This window comes from Stegodyphus dumicola, chromosome 4 (assembly GCF_044657685.1).
Source record: "Stegodyphus dumicola isolate Sdum_Otavi_A_Nest chromosome 4, ASM4465768v1".
Classification (NCBI taxonomy): domain Eukaryota; kingdom Metazoa; phylum Arthropoda; class Arachnida; order Araneae; family Eresidae; genus Stegodyphus; species Stegodyphus dumicola.
This window is the reverse complement of record NC_140771.1, coordinates 188660516-188681954: the sequence shown is the minus strand read 5'-3', so window position 1 is coordinate 188681954 and position 21439 is coordinate 188660516. Positions and strand designations below refer to the sequence as shown.

At 34.5% G+C, this 21439-nt stretch overlaps 1 long non-coding RNA gene across 2 annotated transcripts in view; it reads right to left on the bottom strand.

The window, feature by feature from the left end:
* Positions 1 to 4390: 4390 nt before the first annotated feature.
* LOC146997774 (uncharacterized) overlaps positions 4391 to 21439 on the bottom strand; it is a 58822-nt gene continuing 41773 nt past the window's right edge. For both annotated transcript variants that reach the window (XR_015040531.1, XR_015040532.1), the window contains exon 3: positions 4391 to 6833. This is a non-coding gene — a long non-coding RNA (uncharacterized LOC146997774). The remainder of the gene's footprint in view (positions 6834 to 21439) is intronic.

Below are 21439 nucleotides of genomic sequence, written 5' to 3'. Positions count from 1 at the left end.
AGCTGTGTTAAAAAATTAAAGAACCTGGGTTTACCAACTTTGATATAAGAATATACTATGAAACAGAGCCGTGCCTACATATTTTTCACCTGAGGCAAAGCGGTAAATCTGCGCCCCTGCATACAATGCAAGAGTATTTACTTACCTATTTGTGGGGACGATAATAAATAAATACAATAACTCAATACAGTAATATTTAACTATAACTTTAATACAGTAATATTTAACTATAACTTTGTATATTCTACAAAGTTAAACATATATAATGATTAACAATTTTAAAATGGAAAACATTAAAAATATTCTTTTTGAAATATGGCAAGTAATATTAAGTAGTATAAATAAAACATTTACTCAAAAAATTATGGCATAAACTTGTCAAACATATTTATAATTTAATTTTTCTTGCTTTTAAAGAAGCAAAGTCATCAATAATTTTGTCAAAACCTGTTTGAATACTTAACTCATGTTCTATAGAGAGAAATGGCCATGTTTGAAAGTTTTTTTTTTTTGGCCTGGTGAAAATCTCTAGTTCTTTATTATTTTATGTTTGCTAAAGCTTCTTTCGTCACTAGCTGCAGTAACTGGCAACTTAAAAATAATTCTTAACGCTGCTTCCAAATTTGGATAGGACTGAAATTATAATCGTGAGTTATTTTTAATAGTTCTAAGCTTGTAGCTGTTTTTGTATTTGGAATTAATGAAATAGCATTGTTTTTAAAATTAGATATTTCTTGCTGAATTTCTTCATTCATATCATTCGGATATTTAAGCTGCTGCCTTTAAATTACTTACATTTAATGACATTAATTTTTCACCAGTTAGAAACTGAAAATTGGAAGAGATTTCATTTAACTTTTAGTAACGCCATTCCAAATGCGAAATTAAAATGTCGAACATTTCTTTAATTTCTATGAAAAAATATTTTTCTGAAAACTACAATTTATATCAGTTGATTCTTCCCAATTTGATTTATTAACTTTTCGCTTCTCTACAGATTTTGATCATGTATTCATCTCTAAGGCTGAAGTTTTACATTTTTAAAAAATGCATTGAGAAATATTTTCTCTCTTTTCCTGTAATGAAAGACATAGTCCCTCTATTAAGCGTGCGGCTTTATAGACAGTTATAATTTTTGACTGCGAATTAATTTACTTTTTCGATTTCTTGTAGTATTACATTCCACGCAGGTAACAAACATAAAAATTTAAAATTGATTTGTTTCAAAATGCTGTTACACGTATCTAGTAATCTGACACAGTTGCTCATGATGCGAAACATCTGGTGCACAATCAAATATCAAAGAAAAATATTTCGCTTTTTTAATCCTAGAACTAATTTCAAATCGTACATGATTACCTAAAAGTAATATAAATTCATCTTGTACTTTATTAGATAGATAAGAAACGGATCCCCGTCTGTGATTAGCTATATCTCCCTTATGTGCAATGAATTTTTAGTTCTTTCATTTTTTTAACCTTTTACGTAGTTTCACAAATAATTATGTTAAGTAAAATTGCGACTTTTATTTTAAGCACTTAAGGATATATTTTATTTAATCACGGAAATTCTTCTTAACAACTACTAAGTATTAATTTCTACATTTCTGGTCTTTCCATTAACGTTCGCGTTCAGAGGTGGCCGAGGGGTAACATAGGCAACTTGTTCAATCAGTTTATTGTAGAGATCGAATTGACTGCATTTAGTCTTCTGTACCTTGAATACCAGACAGTTCTATCAGAACATCCTCCACGAAAGCATCGCTCTAAAGCATATAGTGTCGCGAGCATCATTATAATAGATTAATCAATGAAATAAGTCTTTAATATTCACAGAATCTTTCTTCAGTTAAACTATTCACCCCCGAAGAAAAGTTTATAGGAGCTTGAGCAGGAATTTATTTGCCATCTAATTTAAATATGCCAATAGTTTGGCTGTCAGACACTTATTTTCCTAACAGTCTCATGATATCTCGACAATAAAAGCATAATTTTAAAATTATATTTAATGATGCTTCATATTTTATCTTTACTTTTATTGCGCTTCATAAATTAACTCATTACTAAATAGTATTTACAGTGTTAAATTTCGCGACTATGACAGGTTTTTATCATTAATTTTAATTCACAGCAACAAGTATTTCTTAAATTCTTTTTAGCAAGAGGCATAACTTTTAACTATGTTTTTATATCGATCCCGTTAGAGTCAATGGAACAAAACTAAATATTTTAAAAGATATTTGTTTCATCAAAACCATTTAATTACATTAGAATTAGCCAGAATAATTTTTCTTAAATCTTCCACAAAGTAATCAACATTTTAAACCTCGTTTTTGAGTTCCCAAACAGTTATTCCAAAAGGCGTTTAAGAAATTGCAAAACTCAGCAGTTATTTCGCCGTCATGTTCATCTAGTGGAAAGTGAAGAGTTTTAAGTCAAACTAACGAGAGCTAGCAAAGAACAACTACTGTCGGCAGTATAATATTTTTCATGAAAGTTTAGTCTATACAATTCGTTACACAAAGTATAATTAGTTCCTTAAAGCTACTTTCATTAACAAATTTTTATGTTAGAAAATATTATGCCACTACTGTGAAAGCTCATGTCTTTTGAGAATAAATTATTGCTATTAGTTTTAATTTTTTAGCTGGATTGTTTTTAACACAAAATTCCTTTAATATTCACTAGTGTATTCCGAAACTAAAAGTTTTAAAAATAAATTTTTGAATTTTTGATCGAATAGCTAATTTGGCGTCCCTTCCATTTGTTCACCTGAGGCAAATGCCTCCCCTGCCTCACCTTCGTCCCAGCCCTGCTATGAAATAATAAATTTTAGAGACTTCATTATTATAAGTATTGGAGAAGAATTCTTTACGTTGGATTTTAAAGGAAGTATTGCATTTTCCTTAAAAAGTATAAAAATTCGAGCGAAGTCAGCATTTTACTTAAAATTTTAAACTACTTTCCCAAATTCCTTTCTAAACACTAAGGAAATCGCAAGGTATTCTGCTTTTCTAAATTATATATGAGTAGAAAACTTATACCAATGAATAGACGAATTGAAATGTTATTTACTTAAATGTTTTACACTACTTTATATGCACTTACAAATACTTCCATGATTCAAAGAAATGAAGACAGATCCTATCTGGGGTAAAATATGAACTTTAATGATTTTGGGGATTAAGCAATTGCTATAAAAATTTGCTCGAATGCATCATTTTAAGCTTGTTTTCGCAGCTTTTGGCACTTAAAGCTGTTTAACTCAAGGTTATATTGCATCTTGAAAAATGGTTTACAGAACTTATTCAGCATAGTATGGCAACTTCATGCAGAATTTTAATCATTCACAAATGGTTTTTTAACATGCATTTTCGTTCCTTGGTAATTTAACTTCAATCTTAAAATAACAGAGTAAAATAAAATTCAATTGAAGTGGCTATTAAAATAAGTTATGTATTTATTCTTTCTATGCCAAAATATTTTTGTATGATAGTGTTATAAAAGAAGAAGAACATGGAAATCTTCTAAAAAGTCAACGAAGTGAAGTTATAAATAGACTGAATTAAAGGTAGATCTTATTACTTTTGACTCGCGTAACTAGAAGAAGCTGGATTCATCTCTATCTCTAAAGAAGGGCTAAATTAATTAAAGTGTTTCGTTCTCGTAATTTTGACTTTAAAAGATGAAATCATTTCCAAAAGTAATGCCTAAACTTTAGTACAAATAACAAAACAAATTGTAGTCTAATTTTTATTGTTTTGTAAAATTAAAGCATTTTTTGCATTAATTCAAGACTTAATTTCTTTAGCTGTTTCATCTTATGGCAGAATAAGATTTCTGTTAATTATGTAAGCTGATTATTTAAAGTCCATTTCATCTAACGCTCGCGGACGCTCTTCTAGATAGCCAACAATGCCGATTGTGGCATTCTTTGACCGCAAGTCTCTGGCTATTATTTTTCATCCAAAAATGAATTACCTTTTTTATCTAGTATTCACCGAATTGAATTTCTGGTTTCATTCTTGTTATATGAATAGAGGAAGAAAATGAAGGCATCTCTTCACAGAAATGAAAATGAAAATCATAGTAAGCGACTTAAGCAGGAACAAAGCGTTCGAGCACTGCAGAACAAAACTTCATGCATTACATTTTTATTTGCTATTCTTAATTTTAGCATTATTTTAAATTTTCGCTTTAAGAATTATTGAAGAATAAAAACAATTTTGTTAATGATATAGTTTTAATAAAGACTTAAATAAATATTTGGGAAAAATTATAAAATTGGAAGTTCTGAAACGTAATTGATCTCACGGCTCTTTAATTTACAGAGTCTTTATGTAATACTTTATTACAGTTCTTATGGAATACAAACCCTGAGACGAAAAATATTTCTTTATTCTATAAATAATAATACATTCCATTTCCTGAAATACTCAATATTCTGAAAAATTATTTCTGATGCATGCAAGTGACATAACATAATTTAAATTTTCATTATAATTATTACCAGGTTTAGAAACACTTAATTTACTTAATAAGAAGCGTTAGCTCCTCAATTATAATATCGAAAACATATTTTTCAACAGAAACAGGAAAACAGGAAAATTACTTTTACATTAAAGTATATTCATAAATAATCAAAGTTTCTCGATTAAATAAAATCCTTTATCAAACGCTCATAGTACTCATCCATTCTCTGTAATAAATTTAAAATAATCAACCTTAAAGCTATTTTCTCATCAAATTCTTAAATGGTATTAAGCTCTATGTCCTCTAATCAAAGCTTTTATAAGTTAAAATTACTGAAGCGGGAAATTAGGGTGAGTCTGAGGAATAATAAACTCGGATATATTTTCCATACAGCCGCAAAAGAGCTTTTATGAAGACCGACAAGTTTCTCTCAACCATGAAATGACAGCAATGAGAAATATTTCCCTCCGATATTTCCCAGTGGTTAGGGAAATGAAAGACGCTTTAGACCCTGGAGGAAAGGTTAATCCTTCGTCATTAAGCTTAAGCTGATTAGGCTTAACAACACCGCTTTCTGTTTAATAGATGAACCTGGAAAGATCTCTCCTTTGCGGCTGAATCTGTGCAGAAGGGATTTGTTCTCCGCGTTTCGAGTCACATAGGTATAAGCCTACTGGAAAATTGAATAACCTTGGAAACCCACTTTAATCTTTGGCTTATTATATGTGCAAAGAGCAATGGCTCAAAATATTCACCAAAGATTAGGATGTCAGCTCATTTGCAAGGGTTGCCGTGTCAAAACCATTTGATAAAGCATCGATGGTCAGTAAAGAACTATATTTATATTTCTCTTGGAAAAATTCTTTCCAGTTACATCAACCAGCATTCATAAAATATAAATATTTAATACATTTAATAACATGTATTACACAACAGATTTCTATAAATACTGTATTCACATATATATACGCATGCTGCCTTCCTCGGTTTAGTCGTATTAAACTAGTACAGGAAGGATATACAAATAGAAGTATACCTTCAGGATAACATTGCTTTTACTAGTGTATATGTAATATGGACGCACTTGTGAAATACAGCAGTGGTCTCAAACTGAAATTGCATGCGGCAACATGCAAGATCTGAAAGTACCAGAGAGGAAGATATTTAAAAACATTTTCAAACTAAATTTTAACTTAAATCTAAATTCTATTTACTAAATATTTATCAAAACATACATAAACAAAATCATAATCACGCAAAGAAAAAATTCAAATGCATTGTTTTTCTATCTCTAATAAATTTCCATTACTTACATTTCGGTAATTCAATTGCACTAGTAGTAAATTATTAAATGTTATACTTTACATAGAGTTGAAATAATTCTAATGTATTGAATTCAAGGCTAAATAACGTACTTTAACAAAAACTTTATAGAGTGTCAACCTCTTTGGTATCATAAACTACGAGAACTCTATCTATTTATAGCTATGTTTTGAAAATTTCAACAGAAACTGTGAAGTGAATAAAAGACCCTTTTATTTAATTGAGAAAAAGATAAGAGATGGAACATTTTTGTACTTACAAAAGCAACCAACAGTTGTGTCATAAATCAAAAGAGAAGAATTGAAATTAACTGAGTAAATCGTATGTTATCCGAAATGGTTACACAGATAAAACGTGAAAGTTAGCTCAAAAACCTAATATTGACCAAAAAGCCTAATGGCTAGATTAAAGCAATGCCGCAGATAAACTGACCTGAAAAGAATTAAATAGCAACGTGGCCTTCAGCAGGTAGAACTCGCTCTGATTCTGTCATCTAAAACCCCCCTTTAAGTACTATCTCTTTTCTACCTCATTTGAATACTCGCGAATTAGATATTAGGAAAACGGAAAGCGAAAAAGATATAAAAGCTAATTAAATAAAATAACTGGCTAATAAATATAAACGAATGCTCTAATAAACAAATAAGTATAATAATAATAATAAATAAATAAATAAATAATATATGACTCACAGATTTTTTAAAATAAACAGATTATGAAAAGTAACCACATTTTCTGAGAGAAAGGTTATGTTCATGTGCACATTAACTTACTCCAAAAAAAAGTTTGTTCTAATTCCAAAAATTCGTCACCGAGGATATTTATCTCTTGAAAAGTACGTCTTGCACAAGCTTTCTGAGACTTTTTTTGCTTTTTTCATGAATCACTAGTGCTTCAGATGTGTGGTTGCGATATTCAGTTTGCGTGCCCTACGGTGAACTCTGAATTTGTGAAGCGTTTCGTTGCTATTATCTTTGAAGGCTTTACTGTGAGGTATGCTCCAATTACACGTGCCTACAAAAGTATTGAAAACATTACCTAGAAAAAGAGAAATCGTAATTGAGATAGGCATATACAATTAATAATGAAATTTAATAAGTGACATAGATACATTATAAAGGCTTAAGAAAGAGCACGATCCCAACACACACACGGATGCCGAAGTATACATATAGCGTTGAAGGCACAAGGCCTCAGACTGAAGTAGACACAGACTAGCCTGCCAGAGGAAACTCGTCTCTCCCCGTCAGCCTGTAGGGTTGCCATGCATGTTTATTTTTGGTTTACTGTTTCGACAATTGGCTGTTTTCTCTAGAGTTTTTGAGTTTGTATCACCTGTTTGGCGCTGCCGCTCCCTCCGCAGTTTCAAGGAAATGTGACATACCGATGCGAGGGTCAGATTAATCGTTTAGAATGGGTGGCACAAATGTTCGAAGGTTCTTTCACACTCTGCGAAACAACTTGAGCAACAACTTATGAAAGCGGGTTTCAGTCTATCTATGGAGATCATTTGCTTAATCACTTTTATTTCTAGATCGAACGTTTTATCTCGCTTTTCTAGCACTTTAAATGGTCCATCATAAGGATCTTGGAGTAGCTTTCTAAATCCGTCGCGTCGAACAAACACATGCGTTGAACTCGTGAAGTCGTGGATGAATGAAACTAGTTCACTGCCCGTGGCTCGAAGTCGTGGTCGGGCGGCAACTGGCAAAGTGAGATTTTATATCTTCCATAAAACTGTTTTGGGGGACGTGTCCGTAAGTGTCGGATCGAAAAATTCTCCTGGGAGACGAATAGTCTTGCCGTACTCAAGCTCAGAAGTGGTTGCTCCTATGTCCTCTTTGAGAGCGGAGAGGAAACCCATCAGGAGCATTGAGAGGGGCACCACTCAGTGACTGGTATCATACGCTTTTTAAGGCAGTATATGTTTCCGTCTCGGATGGATTAAATAAAATATCTGATACCTCGGCAAAATTTATGAACTTGGTTACTTAGATTGTTCTGAAGCCCCTGGGAAAGGTCATTTATTGGCCGGCCTCGGGGACTGGCATGTCCTGAGCGGTGTGGAACCGTAGCCGGAGGGCTTGGTTCCCCCAGGTTTGCTGGGTAACGGTCCACTGCGACGGGCTCGAACATGCGACTGGTAGGAGCATTAGACGACCGGTGCTGCCTGGTGAATTCCAGGTGATGCGCTGCTCCTCTGGAGGGTAATAGTGGAGGTTGAACCTCCATGACGTGCCCAAAGGGGGAGTAGTCCTGTAGTGTGATTTAGTTCACGGGGCAGGGAAGCCTAAAAAAATGTTGTCGTTGTTGTTACCTCGGCAAGAGTTTCAGGAATGGAAGAAATCACGTGGTTATATTTCGTAATATCGTTACTAATCATCGCTAGAGCAAAGTTACTTTCAGCTTGAATAAATCAAAGTTTAACATTATTTTTCCATAAAGGGGAGATTTTAACCGCCACGTTTGAGATATGTATATCTTAGCCGCCACATTAGATTTTATGTTGATTTGGCCTTCCGATCCTGGCATGGTTAAGAATTATAAATGTATTGTAAATCGTTAACTAAATAATTTGCACTATGCTTTAGGACTTATGCATCATATGGGAATAAAGTCTTAAAATATCTCAACAAAATTGCGAGCACAAATATTACACAAAGATCAGTTTTAAACAATGAATGATTAAGTTTAAATTAAAACTATAATTTTATAGCAAAACACATCACAAAACGTATTAAAACCAATCACAGATAGGGAAAAAATCGACCACATACCTGCAAAACCTCCTTAACAGTGTGATAAACCACGTGTAATCCGTACGATAAAATGAGAAGGAAATTAAAGGAAATAAATATGACGTAGCATTTATCACTCATAAAAAAGGGCATTCTCATCAAAATAAGCATATTTCTAGCTTTATAACAAATATTGAAACATATAGCCATTAGGAATCTGAAATAGAAGAAGTGAGAAACAGGATCACCAGTGAGGTATTCACGAGTATCACGTGCCTACAAATGTATTGATAACATTACCTAGAAAAACAACAATGTAATTGAGATAAACGTATACAATTAATAATGAAATTTAATAAGGAAATTAACATAAATACATTATAATGGCTTGAGAAAGAGCACGGTCCCAACACAGACACGGATGCCCAAGTTTACATATCACGTTGAAAGCACAAGACTCAAGTGTTACACAGACTAGCCTACCGTAGAAAACTCGTCTCTCCCCGTCAGCCCGTAGGATTGCCATACAGGTTTACTTTCATTGTTTACTGTTTCGCCAATTGGCGGTTTTTCTAGAGTTTTTTAGTTTGTATCGTCTGTTTGGCGCTGCCGCTGCATGTATTGCTAATGTGGCTCGCTGATTTTTTTTTTTTTTTTTCGTGTGTGTCATAAAAATATTGACTTTATTTATTATATCAAAAAATCATTGGTTGATCTTTACAATACGGTAACTGGTAGTTTGGCGACATTTTGGAGGCGATAAAGGTTACTACCTGGGACTTTGGTAATAATGTGAGCAGTACTCAGTTCCGATTACGCATTATTTTGTGTGAGGGAAATGAGAGATCATGGGATATGTCATGTGATATTAATGGACGAATTACGGTTCTTGAATCGGAAAAGGGGGGAAAACTGGAACAAATCTAGAAATTTTGTATTTGGTTTATTCTGTGTTGTGTGAAACAGTGTTCGTGAATTTTTGGATCCCATGGCCGTAACTCAAGAAAAGTTTATCGGACACGTAATCAAGATTCTGAAGAAGATTAGGTAAGTTAGTATTTTTAATTATTTGAGGATATTATTTTTATGCATTGTTCTAAATGTAAGGTGGAAAGGAATTTTGTATTATTGGGAAAATTGTTATTAGCAATGATTTAGTTTAAAGTAATTAGGATTGTAAGGTAATTTTTATTAATTTAATGTATGTGCTCATTTATATTTTAAGTAGTGTTTTTGAATTTAATTATATTTTAATGAAATGATAGTTATTTTGTGAATTTTATGTTTGTAGGAATTTGGTATACGTTTAAGTTGAAATAAACGTGCATGGAAATAATTTAAATATTTGATATTAAGTATTTGTAATGCTTGCGGTATGAATTCGTTGGTGACGTGTATAATGTAATAGATGATTTAGAGGTAAAAGGTTTTGGATATTTTATTTATTTTATATGTGGAAATGTTCATATTTGTAAAGGGTAAATACTTTTTCGCGATCAGGTAATTTCATATATGTTCTTTTTACCGGGTTTAAAGATTGAGAAAATTGTCATGTATTTTCGTGAAATTTTTCTAATTTATGAGAAAAAAGCAGTGTACATGGATATAGTGAAGAGTGTGCGCAATGCCATTTTTGTGCAATTCTGGGATGTTTTTTTAAGTAAAAATAAGTCGCCGTGTACATGGTTTATGTGTATGTGTTATTTTGAAAAACGCGTAAGGAGTATGGTATTGTGCACTTTTTCCCAATTTTGCAGTGAATATTTGTCATGATTAAGCAGTTTTGTTTGATAAAATTTCTAGCATAAGTGTAATTCGGCTAGTAGATTGTTGGAAGAAGTGTTCAGTAGATAAAAAGAAAAGAAACATGTCTTTACTTCGTGAAGACAAAATGGCGGCGGGGAGAAAAAAATAGAGGGTTGCTGTAGGAGAGTTGGTCGCCAAATTTTCGCCAAAAAAACGCTAAGTTACCATAATGTAAAGATCAACCAAATCATTTTAATATACTTCCTCGATTAAACAATCTGACCTCGTTATAATAACATATTTCTCTGTACTTGCTTACTTTCAATTTACTCAAGCTGTAAAACATATTCTCCATGATTCATAGCTCAACCACGGATAAAGTTTATTGCTTTAATTACCGTTTCCGTAATATCAATTGTTGCTTCACTGAATTCACTTGCTTTTGTTGAAGCATTTTGTTGTTTTTGTATGCCAGATTTTAAAAAGTGCACCTTTGCTTTCTTCAGTTTCCATTCCAAAGTTCCAAATTTTTGTTTGGTTATCATTTGTTCAGTAACGGCTACGTAAGTTGTGTTCTTTTGAAGCTGATATTTCCTTATTACAAATAAAACATACAATTTTACTGGGCACAGCACCATAAAAATACGTATTTTCTCATTTATTTTTAAAAGCACATCCTTATTCTGACGTGTTTCTTCTGCGCTTTGCTAAAGACATGCTTTCCGGTTTAACCTTCCAATTAAAATCACAATTATAATTTTGTTTTCAACTTTTATTCAACAAGATGAAATTTCATATGAGAGCAACACTCAAGCATTTTGCACAATTTAAAATAATTTGTATTGATATAACGTAGATCTAACCACAAGCACAAACGACAGGTTTCATAAGCCGTGCGTTAGTTTGTCTCCATCAGTTTAGCAATATGAATTGCGTAGTTCTACACCACGGTAAAGTTAAGAAAGTAAAAGTTCTATAGTTGAAATGCACTACCCCTCAAAAGTTGTTTATTAATTAATACAGAACTTACGAAATTTTCAGAAGTTTTCTACTTAATCTCCCGCGAAAGACATGAATTTTTGCAGTTTTGTTATGGTGCGATAAAACTAGGAAAATTTCGAAAATTGCCAGATGAAATCTAACTACGCCTCAACAATTTTGTATTCAATAATATATCACTAAATTTCTCCACTTATCTCCAGTCCCCTCAAGACCTTGAAATTTGCGATGTTTATGTTAAATTTCAAAATTATACCAAAAATATTTCAGTATACTATTTTTAACAACAACACTGTAGACTAGCAGATGTAAGGCCTAATGCATTATGCGAAGTATCGTAAAAATGCCCCTTTTAAACAAGCAAAACTGTACAATATATTGCATGTTAAGATACAATAACACGCCCAACGAGTATTAATTTAGAAGTCAAAGAACAAAATTCAGCGTTAAATTTAAAAATATAACGCTGGTTTTTGTTGTTTTACTTCTAACTTAATATATTACATGTGTTAAAAAAAATTACTGTTCACTTAAAAATTAATCATTACATTTTAATTTTCACATCCTAAAATATATACAGGTTAAATTTTACTATAAACTTGGAGCCGTTTTGTACGGACCTAGCTGGAAGTCCACTGTAGATTGCATCAATATGTGAAAAGTTGCCATACATGGTTTCTTGCTATGTCAGAAGATGGCGTTAGCCCCTCTCATCCTAATCAATAGCTCAGTTTGATCATAGTCTTTTTGTGCAAAGCATGTCAATAGAATCAGTAAAATATATCTTCAACTGAAGACTTTGACAAGAATATATTGACAAGAAGTCAAATATGTTATTACTCGTATTCCAAGACACTTTAGTTGTAATTTTCTCCGCGTACGAGAAGATGTGTTAAAATGTTACATGTTAAAATGCTAAAATATCAATGAGCAGCACCGGATTCGGCTACAGAACAATAATTCTGGATAGTGAAGGAAATGTCAAGGAAGCTATATGAATGATGAAAACTTTGATGTATCCTAACTGATAACTGTTGTATACGACAGATGCACAGTGAAGAAAGGAAACTCAAGAGGTGTCATGAATTTATTAGAGAAACATTTGCAATAGCGTTGAAGAGGATGATATGCCATCTTAATCTAAGAGCTACGTTAAGACAGATGATGGATCATCTGGACATTCCGGCAGCGGTCTACATGCATTTTAAGGTCCAGCACCCAAGAGCTTGGTTAACTGTGAGCACGTCTCTGTAGCTGATTTTCAACCAACTGTGAGAACTGCTCCAGTCGTGGAAGATAATGATGTAATAAATCTCAAACCAAATCAAAGTTATTTGTGGAGTATACGTCGAGCTGTTTCTTCAGGTAAATCCCCAGCGAATTTGGTGAAGCAAAGTCCTGGGAAATTTATTTATGTTGTAGGGTTTATATTTATTTTAACTAACATTTATTTTAAGTTTAAACTATCTTTCCTGTCAAGCCTTACTTTCCCCTGGAACTGCCAATGCCAGAATATGTAAATTTTAGTAGAATGCGCAAGGATTCAAATTATCAGCGGAAGTAGTATGATTTAAATAGAGAGGAAACAAGTTCGGTGTGTGATATTCTTACTGCACGAGCGCGGAGGTAGTTAGCGAGAATTGAAGAACCCCGCGTTGCGGCCTATGTGCTTGGCGGGAAGTAGTTGCAATTGTTCCAGTGAGCTTCAAGTCTGCTGAATTAGCTGCGGTATTTGTAAAAAGCGGTGAGTTAGTTATTTTAGAGAGCCTCGTAGTTAGAATCTTGTCTTTATTTTCTTTTCAGGTTATTATTTTATTTTGACTGCCTAGTTGGCAAAGTTTGTAAGCGTCAAGAGGACGCAATTGTATATTAGTACGTTGAATAAAAAGGGACTTAAACCCTTTATAAGACTCTGTGGTTCATACAAGCTTTCACAGTCACCTCTTGGTTGCGTGCTAGTTAGAGGCGCGCAACGTTATATTGGCGCCCGAACACTTATCGAACTGAAATGGCCGAAAATTGGATGGAAGCCGCTGGACAACACCAAGAAATGACAACGCAGTTAGAAGGATTTGGATACCTGGTCCAGACTTTGAGAGCATCAATCAAGCCAAACGTCTATTTCGACGGAAAAAATTCGGTGGCGGTATTTCTCGAAGGTATAGAAAACCACTTTCAGCTCTACCCTGTGCCTGAAAGACAAAAAGTTGCCATCGCCACATCAGCACTAAGAGGACAGGCCGCGCTATGGTGGAAAAATATAGGCAAATTTCTTCTAGGTGAATTTGGAAGCCCGACGTATACATTTGAAAATTTCAAAAAATCGTTAGTAAAGGCCTTCCCCATAGTGAAAGATCGCGCACGGCTGGAAGCCGAGCTATATAGTTTCTATCAACGGGATACAGCACAATTGACGGACTTTATTTTACGAAAAATCAAGCTAACGGATATGCTGTAGGGCAAGAAACCCGATGCGGAGATTATTGAAATAATATTACCAAGATTGTTACCCGCTGTCCAAGACTACTTTGAAATTAGAAACCCAACCACATTGCAGGAACTTTTCGAATTGGCGGTGAAGTTTCAAAATCGCAGAATCGCGGAAAGAGCGAGAGGGGAAATATATTGTCAAAGTACCAGAAGGAAGGAGGAAACAAGAAATGGAAATCGCTCATATGGGGGAAAGAACTATCAAGCTAACGCATCGAAACTTGAAGGGCAAGGCCCAAAAAGAAAATTTGAAAATAAGCATCCGCGTACCCAGAAGACACAGATTGAAAGGAAAGCTTTAAACGACTGGAGGGGCCTGTGAAAGGGAGGGTCCAGACCCCGGAAGTTTTAGAAAAACCCTCAAATAGACATCTAAATACAGTCATCGTAAAAAACTCACACCTACCAATTATACAAGTCCTGGTTGGCGATGTACCAGTAGAAGCCCTCATCGATACAGGAGCAGAAGGAAATTTCATGAGTGAAAAGTTCTTCAAAAAGAATTTTTATAGGATAAGACTCTTTAAAACCAGAAATACGGAAATTATAGCGGCGCAAGGAAAAACATGTCACTGCATCGGGAAAGTATCATTAAACATACAGGTAAAAGAGGAAAATCTCAAAGTATTAATTTTTGTGGTGAAACACCTCCAACACTCTCTTATTTTAGGTATGGACTTTTTAAGGGACGCGAGGGCCAAATTAAATTTTCAAGATAGTTCCGTGGTGCTGGAGATGGACCAGAGGGTGGCGGAACCGGTGGAGACACCTGAATTGGACCTTAGCCATTTGAATGACCAGGAAAGTAAAGCAATACAGCAAGTGGTGAGTAATTTTTCTCATTTGTTTTCAGAGAAACCGGGAAACTGTCAGATCGTGACTCACAAGATTCAATTAAATGCCGAAAAACCTTGTAGGACTAAACCTTACCGCTATGACAAACAAAAAGACGTAATCATCGAAGAACATATTCAGGAGATGTTAAAGAATAAAATAATAACGCCCATAAATAGTGAATACGCGAGTCCAGTCGTACTATGTAGGAAAAAGAACGAGTTTCCTCCTTCGGATAAAAGGGCTTGGAGGTTTGCTATCGATTATAGAAAACTAAATAGCATAACTAAATTTCCAGTTTACCCTTTGCCGGTTATAGACGAGATCATTAGACAGATCAAATCGACGAGATATATGTCTACTTTGGACTTAACGTCTGGCTACTATCAAATAGCTATGAGACCCGAAGATATACATAAAACCGCGTTTATAACAAAATCGGGCACTTATGCATTTTTACGCATGCCTTTTGGGTTGTGTGGGGCCCCATCAACATTCCAGAGAGCTATGGACATTGTTCTAAAGCCTGTCCTAGGAAAATCAACTTTAATTTATCTAGATGATACAATTATAACGAGTAGTACGTTGGAACAACACGTTAATGACCTCGAACAAGTTTTTAAATTATTAAAAGAGGCCGGTCTTACAATTAACGCCTCAAAATGCAAGTTCGCAACTAAAGAACTTAAATATCTCGGTTATAAAATTTCGCAAAAGGGTATAGAAACGCAAGATTCAAAAATAAAAGCTATTAAGAATTTCCCACCGCCCAACACCGCCAAGAAACTTTCGACTTTCCTTGGACTATGTTCTTATTATCGATCTTTCATAAAAGATTTCGCTAATATTGTTGAACCACTCTTAGTAATCAAAAGAAAAAAGAGTAAATTTACGTGGACAGCGGAAGCTAACACGGCTTTTGAGAGATTAAAAGAAACGCTTATTAATGCCCCTGTTTTAAAATTCCCTGAGGGGGACGAAAACCTGGAAATTGCAGCAGATGCATCGGACTATGCGGTGGGTGCGGTTCTTATGCAAAATAACCATCCGCTGGAATTTTTTAGTAAAACATTGAATCAAACACAAAGGAATTATACAGCTTCAGAAAGAGAAACATTAGCCGTATTAATGGCTGTACACAAATTTCGAGTTTATTTCGGCAAATCGCCAGTAACAGTCTTTTCGGATCATGCGGCGGTTGGTAGACTTTACTCGGGAAAAAACCTAACGCCCAGGTTAATAAGATGGGCTTTAAAACTCCAAGAATATAATATCACAATAAAATATAAACCGGGTAAGGAAAACAATGTAGCTGACGCACTTTCTCGTATAAAACTGGACGATGAAGGAAATGAACTTAAATGCGTTGTGTTGACTTCAAAAATTTTAGATTCTAGAGATACGGTTATTACTGAACTGAAAGCTGATCCTGAATTTGGAAATATCTATGCTTATTTGAAAGACCCCGAAAGCTTTGAGCATACAGATATCGATGCGATAAGAAATAGAGCAAAAAACTATGAAATAATAGATAATTTTCTTATTCTATACGAAAACAACAAACGAAAATCTTCAGTATAAGCCAGTCATCCCAGCCTCGCTTCGATCAAGCATTTTGAAGGAGTTGCACGAAAAAAAAACAGCGGGCCACCTCGGGGTCAGAAAGACTATAAAAAGGGTACGCGAGGCGGTATATTTCCCGCAATTATACAAAATAGTAACGGCGTATGTCAGGTCCTGCAATCAATGTCAGTTAATAAATGATATTAATTACAGCCCGGCCGGGTACTTAAATAGCATTCGCGCTACATTTCCGAATGAAATTTTAGGCATAGATCTCCTTGGTCCCTTCCCCCAGAGCGAGTTAAATAAAAATCGTTTTCATTTAGTAATAGTAGATCATTTTTCAAAATGGATAGAAATTGTTCCACTTAAACGCGCGTCAGCCAAAACAGTCGCAGATGCATTCTTACACAGATACATTTTAAAATACGGTGCACCGATAAAAGTCATTAGCGATAACGGAAAACAATTCATTAGTCAAATATTTGAAAACATATGCAATGGACGTGATATAAGCCATATCAAAATGGTTCCGTATAGACCACAGGCTAACATAGCAGAAAGAGTTAATAAAAACATTGTAAAAATAATTCGCAGTTACGTTAGCACATATCACAAGCGCTGTGATGGCTACATAAATGAATTAGCTTATGCTTTAAGTACGGCACATCATGATACTACGGGAAAAACTCCAGCAGAATTATTTTTAGGCAGAAAGTTAATTACGTCTTTAGATAAATTATTCTTTGTGCAACAAAGAGAGCAGGAATTTAGACAAAAGGACGTGCAAAAACTAATTGATCAGGCGCTTAAAAGTTCGGATACGGCAAGAAATAGACAAAAGTTATATTACGATAGAAAACGCCGTGAAGCAGATTTTAAAGTTGGGGATAAAGTATTGAAACGGAAATTTTCTTTATCAAGTGCCCCAGACAATTTTATGGCAAAGCTAGCTCCAAAGTTTGAAGGCCCCTATGTAATTCAGGAAATCAAAGGAGTAGTCTTATATCTTAAAAACGAGAGAGGGGAAGTCTGTAAAGCAAGTCCCGACCAGGTGAAAAAATACTATAATCCCAATGATTTTGAAATCCTTAAAAGTTTCTTGCAGGACTCAAGTCTAAACGAAATAGAAGGGCCAGAGACTGCAACAACTATTCCACCACCCAAGAAACGGAGAACTGATGAGAGGCCTAGCACTTCTACAACCCGGACGTCGGTATCAAAAAGAAAAAATGAGTTTCAAACTCCGGCGTTTAAGAAAAACAAAAATACAGATGAACCGGGTAAAGAAACCGTGGTAAAGACGAAAACACCACCTACAAAAGATGGCAGGGGAAATTACACATCAAGGAGAACGCGAACACGGCCACAGTGTCAGGTGCCAGCAAGGCCGCCGTTCCGGAAACTGAAACGCCAACAGGAGGCACAAAAATACGACGAACAGAAGAAATTCAAGAAGGACTCCAGACCGGAGGACGTTAAGACCAGCCGTCCCAGGCAGAAACGGAAAGGCCAACAACCAGACGATTACTCCGTCAAGAGGCCAGCATGTAGAGGACGCAAAAGAAAAAGCAACGTGGACGACACTCGGAGATCAGTAAGGAGAAGATTAACATCCATGAAACCTCTAACTTGGGATCAATTTTGCCAAAAACGGATGACGGAGTTTCAAGCATCGAAAACTCAAAGATAAGTTAAAACCTTCTATAAATTTTTTTTTCTCTTTTGTTCCGAAATGTTATGCATAAGTACGAAGTTCTATGTTTTGACGAAAGTCAATATGTCTCGGTTGAGACTTAGTTTTGTTTTACTTTATTTAGCTAAGGCAAAAGTATTATTTTCTTTAAGTGTAAAAGCTAAAAACAAGCATTTTCTGTTGGTCGAAAGACTAATTCTGTTATGTTAAAGCCAAAATTTGGCCGGAGATAAAAATAACTTCGTATTCTTGTACTAATAAGAATTTTAGTTCCAGTGCCGCCAGCTTGGCGAAGAATAAGTAAAGTAAAAATTTATTTTCTCTTATTCATTTTATGGTAAATTGTAAAAAGCATATGTATTAAACTTTTGTAAATGTATGTAAATATTTGCATGTTATGTAAAAGTAGAATTTAGTCTAGAAGCATAAAATTGTAGATGCTAAAAGTGAATGCTTAAAAGCAATGAAGTCAAAATTTAAGTAGTAAATTGTAGATAAAGTCATGCTTTAGAGCGAAAGCCTGCATGTTTAAAGATGAATGAGGGGGAAGTTAGAATGAATGTGTTTTGTAGGGTTCTCCACCTACATTTGAATTTTTAAGACTATTAAAGTAGCTCATTGAGTTGTAGAATGTCGAGTAAGGTGTGTCTATTTGGTTGTTGAATTCTAACAAATCATGGTGGTTAGGGGAAGTGTTGTAAGACTCAAACACGAATATTCCCGTTTGACACCACACATGGTGGAGAGCCAGGGTAAAGTTAAATTAATGCTTGAAAAATTGAATGAATGTGAAGTAAGCAATAACTAAGAAAAACGAATCGTTAAAAACAAAAATTTATTGTGTCAAGAAAGTGTAAATTATAATGTATGTAGAAAGATACTGATACTTATTCCTTCCAGATGCTGGAAGGAAAGACCAAGGTTGATTGATGAAGTCCAGAAAAAGTTGCTGTAAGAAGAAAGCTTTGTAACGACTAACAGAATTTTAATTGTTACATAAGATTTTTTTTTGTGTAAACGAGGCTTTCGCCAGTTAGTTCAGAATTAGATAAACTTACAACAGGTCGTTTGTAGGACCTGCTTCCAAGTTTTCCAAATTCTGGCAGCGGCAAATGTAGGGTTTATATTTATTTTAACTAACATTTATTTTAAGTTTAAACTATCTTTCCTGTCAAGCCTTACTTTCCCCTGGAACTGCCAATGCCAGAATATGTAAATTTTAGTAGAATGCGCAAGGATTCAAATTATCAGCGGAAGTAGTATGATTTAAATAGAGAGGAAACAAGTTCGGTGTGTGATATTCTTACTGCACGAGCGCGGAGGTAGTTAGCGAGAATTGAAGAACCCCGCGTTGCGGCCTATGTGCTTGGCGGGAAGTAGTTGCAATTGTTCCAGTGAGCTTCAAGTCTGCTGAATTAGCTGCGGTATTTGTAAAAAGCGGTGAGTTAGTTATTTTAGAGAGCCTCGTAGTTAGAATCTTGTCTTTATTTTCTTTTCAGGTTATTATTTTATTTTGACTGCCTAGTTGGCAAAGTTTGTAAGCGTCAAGAGGACGCAATTGTAAATTAGTACGTTGAATAAAAAGGGACTTAAACCCTTTATAAGACTCTGTGGTTCATACAAGCTTTCACAGTCACCTTCTGGTTGCGTGCTAGTTAGAGGCGCGCAACGTTATAATGTAATAAACAGAATCTTCACGTTTACACGAGCAGCACTAATCTATCTGAAACCTTGAAGGACATGAATTCTTTCACAATGAGAGTATATACTCTAACGTGATTTTACATTAAAGGCACTCAAACCATTAACCCGGGAAGACGCGCGTGGGGTGTTTCGGCACCCCACGCTCAAAAAAATTCGCTGGCGATCTCCATCTATAATCCAAAATGCATCAGTAGCTACCTCCAAGATCATGTTCTATACGTCTAGAAGGGAAACGGCAAATTCCGAGCATTTATTGTTGTTTAAATAATAGTTTGGGCTGTGCATACACCCCACGCGCGCTTTCGTGTTACTATTTTTTAGTGTGAGCCATGGCGTGTGCAAGTCGCTCTGTTCGATCTTTTTCTCATTTGACATATGATAAAGAGATTAAAAGACTTCAAAAATTATTAGAGGAGGTTTCGTCGGATGAAGGTTTCGTAGAAGAAGAATTAGAAGATTCAGATAATGAAGATATATTTAGTGATCATAAGTCTGAATCAGAAGAAGAGTGCGACTCTTCAGAAGACATTCCTTGTGATCAAACTGACTATTATATAGGAAAGGATAAAAATTATCTCCAATAAGAGATTTATTTGAAAATTTTGTCAAGAATTGACAGAAATTATATCATGTAGGGGAATACGTGACTTTGAACGAAAAGCTAGAGCCTTTTCGAGGACGATGCTCCATTCGGCAGTATATACCTAAAAAACTAACAAGATATAGTATAATGATATATGCTATGGTTGATTCTAGAACCTTCTATGCTTTCAACATGCAAAGTTACGCATGTCAGCAGCCAGATGAGCCATACAAGAAAGTTAGCAGTTCTAGTGAAATAGCAAAACGCATCCTAGCTCCATTATACAAATCTGGAAGAAACTTTACCACAGACAATTGGTATACCAGTTATGAATTGGCGAATTTCTTACAGAAAATGATTCGATGAACCACAAAAAAGAAAAAAATATATAATGCAGGAGATGTTACATGTGCTCAAGGGAAAAAGATAGAAAATCAAAAACTATATGTATGAAGAGTAAAAAAACTATATCAAGAGCACTGCGAAATATATGCTTCATATATATATTACAAAATATCTAATGCTTCTTGGGTCTAATTGATTTCAATATTAATTATATAACTCGTTGTTCATGTAATAATTCTGCATAATTTGGATTACAATTGCACGCACAAATAAGAAACAAACATTTCTCATAGCAATCAATGATTCTAGGCATCAGAAAAAAATTATCTATTTGTTATTAATTTTAAAATTAGCATTATTTTAAGCTATTTTATATAATAAATATTGCATTTAACATAGAATGCATTCTTTTACTCCATTGTAATAATCTGTTTAATTTGTACGTGATTTAATTGCTTGGGGTGTGTTGACACCCCATGCGCGTTCTCGTGTTACTTAATACAGCGCGCGTCCTCCCGGGTTAAGGATTCTTCCATTAACTTATTTTATGCTGTCGGTACCTCAATGATAATCTGAAGCTCATCGTGGATGGTTACATTCAGCGAAATGGTTACGCTGCAAAACCCGAGAATCTGCTGATAGCTATGTTAGTAGACCAACAGAAACACAATCGGAAGTTCAGCGTCTGAAGCATTTTTTGTTGTGAGGTTACGGTCAAAGAAGCCATTTCTACTAGTATGCAAATTCAAGATCAAACAATCAACATCAATGAGCAGCACTACATTCAACTCATCAAACTGGCAGTGTTATGAAGTTTACAGAGCCACCTCATCCAACGCATCGGGAGAAGTTTTGAAAGAAAGTATGAAGGAATACGTTTCATTTCTTTCAACCAATTTCTAGTTCTAATGATTGAGAGGTGTGCTAATGTTGTTAAGCATATTTT